This window comes from Ovis aries, chromosome 7 (genome assembly GCF_016772045.2).
Source record: "Ovis aries strain OAR_USU_Benz2616 breed Rambouillet chromosome 7, ARS-UI_Ramb_v3.0, whole genome shotgun sequence".
Classification (NCBI taxonomy): domain Eukaryota; kingdom Metazoa; phylum Chordata; class Mammalia; order Artiodactyla; family Bovidae; genus Ovis; species Ovis aries.
This window is the reverse complement of record NC_056060.1, coordinates 10,341,068-10,349,098: the sequence shown is the minus strand read 5'-3', so window position 1 is coordinate 10,349,098 and position 8,031 is coordinate 10,341,068. Positions and strand designations below refer to the sequence as shown.

At 36.4% G+C, this 8,031-nt stretch overlaps 1 protein-coding gene across 1 annotated transcript in view; it reads right to left on the bottom strand.

The window, feature by feature from the left end:
- Positions 1-1,168: 1,168 nt before the first annotated feature.
- The window catches only part of JMY (junction mediating and regulatory protein, p53 cofactor), a 76,230-nt gene continuing 69,367 nt past the window's right edge, over positions 1,169-8,031 (bottom strand). The window contains exon 11 of the mRNA XM_042252021.2: positions 1,169-6,420. The gene's annotated coding sequence lies outside the window, so the exon portion shown is untranslated. The remainder of the gene's footprint in view (positions 6,421-8,031) is intronic.

Sequence of the window (8,031 nt, the reverse complement as noted above, 5' to 3'; positions counted from 1 at the left end):
CCTGGTGAGCAGCCACGTTGTGGGTGTCTGTGCAGAGAGTATCCACTTGGCAGAAGGACGGTGTTTGGGAAACATGATTAAACTTCAGTAACTGTCAGAATGTGATGGAATGTTGGTGGTTTTGCATCAAAGAATTTTAAACCTCTTCCACACAGCTTCCTGCAGCAAAGAATTAATGAAGTTTCAACCAGTTTATAGAACTCAGCAAGGTCAGGATGAATGACGGCATCACAGAGGACTAAGGAATTCTACAGGGCCTAGATTTCCAGGTGAGGTTTCCAGCTGTCCGGGTAGGTCACCCGGTAAGCCCATTCCAAACCAGTCACAGCATGATTTTCACAAAGATGGACTGCCATCTATTGTGTTGAGACTTGAATTAAGTCCATTCATTTTGAGGCTGAATGTGATATTCTGTCATTTTGGCTAAAGCACTTCTATTAGCTACATTCTCTAAACACTCATAGAAAGGCCATCTAGTAATCAAAGCCCTCTATTTCATATACATTTATGGAGGGGGTACAAAGGAGTGAGGTCCGTCCTTGGGAGAAATGGCTCCCTTAGCCCTAGAGACCAGAAAAAGTGCCATTTCCTACTTGGCCCATCATTTTATAAATGAGGGCCTGGGGAAGGGAGAAGGGAAGGAAAAAAGGATGTAATACAAGAATGTGGATCTTCTCAAGCAGAGACGAGCCCTGATTAAAAACAACAACAACAACAAAAACAGCTATCTACAAAAAGTCAATTATCCAAGGAGATGAAACTGACTTGAGCTGTGTGGGGTACAGAGAGGGACTGGAGCCCTTACTCAGGCCCTGGGTGGAATCCGAGACCCAAGTCCATCAGTGAAGGTCCATTTAGACTCGGCCTCTTGTGCCAGGGCTGCAGCAAGGCAGCATCGGCTCGGGGAACCTACTAGGCTCTAGTTCAGAGTCCTGTTACTGAATGTGAAGACAACAATCTTCCCCAACTTAGAGGATCACAAACTGACTGCTAAAAACATTCCTAAACTGTATTTTGTTACAAAGAGTGGTCAGGAAGAGGCAGAGATACAGAGGTGGAGAGTGAACCCTGCTCATCATGTAAAAACAAATGTATAGCTTGTTCCTTCTTACTAGAAAGGAAGTGCCATTATATACCACCATTATGATTTTAAACAAACAAAATGAGCTTAACTCAATAAATATCTTTTATTAAAGAAAAAAAGAATATTGTTAAGCACCAAAACTGTATGTTGTTACGTTGCATGTACAAGAAGAGAAAGGTGATTGCAATACTTGGTGTACAAGTACTTAACTCTGAAGTCATGAGTGTAAAAAACATGAAATATGCAGCGATACAGTCATTACGATGCAGAAAGTTGCACTAAAGAGCAAAAGGCAACAGTCAGAACATTACCAGAGATCTTGTAGTATTGCTCTAAATGCTTAAGTTTTTTTCCTCTGTACTTTTAATACTTTAGAATGTTAACTGAGCATATTTAAGTACTGTAAATCTGCAAGAGCTGCCATTTACAATACATTTTGTGCAGTGTCCATTGTAGTGTAACGGTGTTAAAGCCATCCTGAAAAGCCAAGCACAACGGCTAGTGTTCTGCCTCTACCACTATAATATTGCACGAAGCTAGTAAGTGGTGAACTGGTTTGCCATTAAAATTTTCATTTAACCGGAATGGCTAAAAGACATGTCAGTTTCATTAGCCCAAATGGGCTTTTTATTCATGCAGAATGATCGGTAGCCTTCAGTTCTTCATAAATTATATTATGGTTTCACACTTGGCAAGACATACAGTACAATAGGAAATTCAGTGGCGCAATGGGGATCCTGTCCAAGCTGAGGAAGTAGGAAGTCACCTGCATGGGTTGTTCTGTCTCCCCTTCTTTGGTCACAAATGAAGGGATAATGTCATCTTGTGATCATGGAGAATTCTTAAAATCAATATAATTAGTATTGGGAAAAGCTAGAATAACTTGTTGATAGTTAACCATAGAACATGCAAGTTTAAAAAACAAAACTTCCCTTCTTAAAATTGAACTCTTGAACCAACACCCGTACCTTTTCTATACATCTCAAATCACTTTCCAGAGACTTTCCTGAACTCACCAGTCGGAGCCTCTCTTAGTCACAGCTGACCAAAAAACCCCAAACTTTCTCCTTACTCTCAAAACAAGACTGCTTTAAGATTCAGTCTAACATTGATAATATATTTAATATATCAGCCTCAGAGGCACTTTATGTACATACACCTTACAGTGGTGTAATCCATGTGTTTGGAGAGGGGGAGAGACACTTATGAATTTGGAATTCAATCAATTAAATCCCTCCACTATCAAGCTGTACATTTACTGTGGGTAAAACAGAAATTTTTAGAATGAACATATCTCTGAAATAATTCAGTGAACAAACATGAAGCACACACACACACACTCTCACAATCCAGACTCCCTCTCTCGCCTTTTTAAAATTCCTTTGTTTACATAGATGACAGTTTAGGCAGCAATATAAACTCATTTTGTAGGAAAAACTTTTAAATTAGACTATATTTATAGGATAAAAAATACCATTGCTTCACTTTACAAAGCAATTATGCAGAGACTCTTTTATGTGCTTTAAATAAAGAGCACTCTGCAGCAAAGTTCAGAAATCACTACTGAATTGTTCAGTAGCGCTAAATGAATGCAACATGCTCCATAGTAAGGTGCTTCTGCTCTCTTACCATCTTCCATCTAAAACCCATCTTGTGATCAACTCTCTAACACTAAGCATTGTTCTATGCTAACCAATAAATGAGAAATAAAATCTGTTTAAAATGCACATTTAACTTTATATTATTTAAATTCAGTGCAAGAATTAGGTAAAACTTGTTTGGGTTTCTGCTTTCACTATCAAATGGATGTGTGATAACTGCATCTGCCACAGTTTTTAAATGTTTTATAGCTGTTCAAAAAGACTTTTTACAAATAATTTGGTGTTATGTATATAAATTTCAATTCCCTGATAAGGCCTGCAACCCATGAGCACTTTACAGGTTGTCATAGAGGTTTAAAAAAAAATTATAAAGGTTTAAAAAGAAAACCTTGTATTTAGTGAAAGAAAAGGCTTTTCTTACATACACAATGAATGCAACTTAAAAACAGTCTTAGGGAATGTATAAATTTAAATGTGTTAATTCTAATACTGGTCCCATTTCAAACAGAGAAAGTGCTGCCTATTCATTTTTGTTCCACTGATCCAAGAGTTTTAATTCTTAGTGTCTGCTATGGCCAAAGTATGCTTTTCAGTCTAACACATTTTATGACAGAGAGAGGTCATGCCTTGAGTTAACAAATACTGCTACATATTTCAGCTTTGTAGAAACAAGGCTTCTTTTCCCTCCCTCATTAAACAGAGTAATAAATTTTCTGTGTCCATATAATAAGAAAAGCCCCCATATTTTTCACTGTGGAAATACTACTCCTGATCAACTGTGCATTATATAGAAATGTATCAGTTCTACAACGAAGAACTAAAGAATGATTGTTTTTATGCTGCTCACAGACTCAGTCAGCCTGTAAAATATACATTAAGTGAGCAATTCTCATCTTTTAAAATTCTTCTTTAGCCAGGTATTTCTTCCACACACTGCTGCTACACTACAGTACCATTAGGATTTTAAATCATTAGGAATACCTTTTCTATACAGGCCTCATTGATTATATGTACATAATTTTAGTTGTATTAGTAAAAGAAATATTTAAAATTGACAGTCAAGTGAGCAGTAACATTAACCTCCAAACAACTAAGTCACCACCTACTTGTTTCCCTATTTTAAGTATACTGAGTTGAGACTAGATTGGTAAGTTAACTTATAAATTGATTCAGTATAAGCAAGCAGCTGTCTGGGGATTTTTGATATGGAAATGATATATTAACAGCAATATAACTGTCAAATAAACCACATTAGTAGTATGGGCAAATTTGGAACTGGAAACATGATCATATATAAGCACCGTCCTACCTAAATATATTCAAATTTATACTAAGGGCAGAGATGCTCATTTTTTTAGGGGCAAAGATAAAAAGGAAACCATATTTACATTGATATAGATTTGGGGGGGCTCTGAAACTGATTTTTAATTAACATGAGGATTCCATTGGACAAACGGACTGCAGTTATCTGAAACTCTATTATTTGTGAGAACTCGGAAGGTTGATGACCTCCAGTAACATGTAATTTTGTGGAAGGAGGAACCTGCATCTGGAGGAGGGGTGTTGGAGAAAGTTGTTACCAGAGAATGGCCATTGGGGGCTGCTAGTGAGATTCTGCTTTCACCTCCTATCTTCAGGTATGAGGACAACCTTCACAGAGTGCCAGGGTGGCTTGTGCTTACAGCCATGGATTCACTCCTCAAGGATTCACATGGTTCTGAACACCCTGAATCATCTGCTAGAGATTTATTACAACATGGCTCAGGAAAACAGGTTACAAGACCCTTTAAAAAGGGAGCACTGCCTCTCGATGGAACCCCAGCTGTAACGCTAAGTGGGTAGCAGTTCCCTCTAGACATATGAAAGTTCCAGTGCTTCTGCTGTAAATATGACGCTAGATCCTTCTGTATTTTTCTAAATGTCAATAAATGAAACAAACCCCAAAACATGATATGAACAAGCATTCAAAGGCATAAACTTGATACATGATTTAAGATTTGCAAATGTGCTAAAATATTTTTTTTCAAATATATCAATCAAATCAATCATTAGGTTAAAAGGCATGTTTCAATACATTGCTGAAGGTGTGTTACAAAAATCTATAACCCACCTCCACTGTAATCAGGAGACTGAGTTAACTATATTAAATCTGTATTTCTAATATTCTCAGACAAGGTATGAGAATGATGCTAAAATAAAGCCAATATATTGTGACAGTGCTCATAGTCTCATCAATAAATATATTTTCAACATTTAAACAGATTTTTATATAACCTGTTGACAGAAAATTATCTCCATAATTATTTTAAAAGAAATAACATTTTCAAGTGACAAAGGTGTGAGCATAATTTTTCTTCAGGATCACCAACGCAGATACGCTGGAGGACTTTTACTCTAGGACTGCTTTCTGGGTCTAGGCCAGAGAATTGCCTCAAAGTTCATTTTGGTACATCAGCTATTCATGTACAGGTGAAGACCTGTCTTATACAGAATCACACTTACGGAGTACTGTAAACTGAGATCCAGCATATCTACCTTCATTCAAGCCCACAGCAGTCCTGCTGAGAATTCATGTCGGCTCCATGCATTCTTCAGGATTCCATTACAGCAAAATCAGCACCTAGAGCTACATATGTATGTTTAAAAATGTATTGACAATAATGAAAGCTGTCTCCTGAAATTCAACTCAAAGCATGTGAAGTGTGAAATGCCAGACAAAGAGGCTTTTCTGCCTGTCTACTTTCTGCACATTTGTAGAGCATGTTTTTCTCCCACTGTGGAACATAAAAATAAAAACTTTAATGATCTGTGTGAGAAGGACTTAAGATCTGCATCCCTACTATTGAATCCTAATTTTTGATTCTCAATAGGAAAGTCATGTTGAGTTACAGTAATCAAGCAATAGTTCAAACGAAAAGGCTAAAAATAATTTGAAATATTATCAAATTACAAAGTATTGCTTCTCATAAACAAAGCTGCACATAAAATTCAAACTATTATAAATTCACAATTATGAAGAGCTATTTAAAAGCATGGAAATTGTTACTTTGAAACTTTACAAACTGTTACGTGTGTGGGCTTCTAAAAATAGGCCATGTTAAATGTATCATGTTGTGGTAAACACAGTTATAGGTGTATCTCCATGGTCGTGTATCTTTTCAGATGTTGCTGAGCATCTTTATGAAAATCTCTTGGAGATGAATAACGTGGGAATTGTCAGTGCATTTCCATCTGATTCTTCCAATTCCTACCCTATAGCTATCACAATTAACTTCTTTTTCAGAGGGTCACACTATTTAAGCTGATACAGAACAAGCTCTGTATCTTGGGCAGGTGACTATTCAGTGCACTGAATGACAGATTTTAAAGCAGTCTCAACACAGCTCACAGTAGATCCGTCAACCCAGTGTTTCTTCCAACTCATAGCGACCCCGAGCTTTACTGGCCACTGTAAGGATGTAAACGGGTGGACAGGTGGGGAAGGTGCTTAAAAACAGGAATCTTCAGAGGCCGTTTCTTCGCTGTAGTCAGGAACATTGCACATCTAAAACTCAGGTAAACCACCATCTACTGGAATGACTGGAAAAGTGGTAACTTGCCCGTTGTGCTTCCTTTTTCACACCACTGAGCCAATACACTTTGGATCTAACAGAATCCAATCGTGGAACCAAATGTTTACAATTTTTCAAGAGCCAATGTTCAACTGTAGGTGTTTTTTTCTTTCTGTTGAGTTACCTGTGTACAGAGTAATACAGTATATTAAAAAGAATGGCCTATGAAAGACATTGAGTATTATGTTCCCCCATATCTTTGCAAAATCCAGCATGAATAATGGATTTTTTCTTTTAAATGGCCTTTTTATGCCATTTGGCCATTATAAACGACCATTTATACCAGATGATGTATAGGAAACATCAAATAAAAGTGAGACACAAAATAATAGATCTTAATCACTGTTAAAAGGTTGCATGTCAAGATTACTATAGTTAACACTGGCAAGTTGTTAAAAGGGTTCTTATCACAAGGAGAATATTTTTCTTTTAAGATGGCGGTTAGCTAAACTTGCTGTGGTAATCATTTTACAATATATGTAAATCAAACCATTATGCTGTGCACCTTTAACTTATGTAACTGGCAGTGATGTATGCCAGTTACTCTCAATAAAGCTGGGGAAAGAGTTGTTTTTAAAGATTGTATGTTAGGTTCACTTTCATGTCAAAACTTATACACAAGAAAGAAAAGTAAAATTTAACATCTTTACCTCATAAACTGACAGTATAATAAGAACTATCAAAAGGCATCTTTAAGTACATCAGAGAGAGTTTTCATAATGAGATTCAGATGACAGCATTAGTATCGGTCTTTAAATGGATGTTTTTAGCAGGACTTTTTGGAGAAGGAAAAGGCAACCCACTCCAGTGTTCTTGCCTGGAGAATCCCAGGGACGGGGGAGCCTGGTGGGCTGCCGTCTCTGGGGTCGCACAGAGTCGGACATGACTGAAGCAACTTAGCAGCAGCAGCAGCACTTTTTAAAATTCAAAATAGTTGTGTTTGAGACTCATGCACTGATCCATGACACATGAGAAATATATATATGACCTGTTTGTCAGATAAAAGCTGACACTTGCTTTTGAGCACTTGAAATGTGTCTAGTATGACTGAGAAACTGATTTTAATTTGGTTTAAATGAAAATCTTGTATAAAATATTTTTCCATTAATCAAAATGTGGTTGTTATGGTATGGCAATTTAATTTAACCAATGAATACTTGGCAACCAAACTGAGATGGTGCTATTATTAAAGATGCATACAAAAAAAAAAAAATCTAAACTACACTGTGGAATTTTATACTGAATATATCATGTAAAATATTACTAAAATCAATCTCCCCCATCATCTTTAACTTTTTAAATCTGACTCACATATTTCTATTGGACAACATTGCTAAAGTTATTTCCTAAGTTTAAGAAGGGCTCTACAGGAAACAAAACAAATAATAAAAAAATCGATTCAAATACATGTATTTCCTTATGTTTAGAAATTCCTTTCAAGGATTCTGTTACCTATGGCTAGATAGATCTAAGATGAGCTTTTAGAGGAGGGTGAAGCTAACCATGTCCAGGACCTTAAGTTTTAACTTAATAAAGTTTTAAGAAATTAGTTCTTCAAAAACAAGTACACAATTATATTATTTTAAATCTATAGGAAAAAAACCAATTAATAGGAAATGCAAATTATAGCTTTTTAGCCATCTGTAGAAAAGTACCTAAAAATTCAGACCCTTTAAAAATGACTAAGACCACCCACAGGCAGTAACACATAGCCCTTTATCAATGGCTGCTCAAC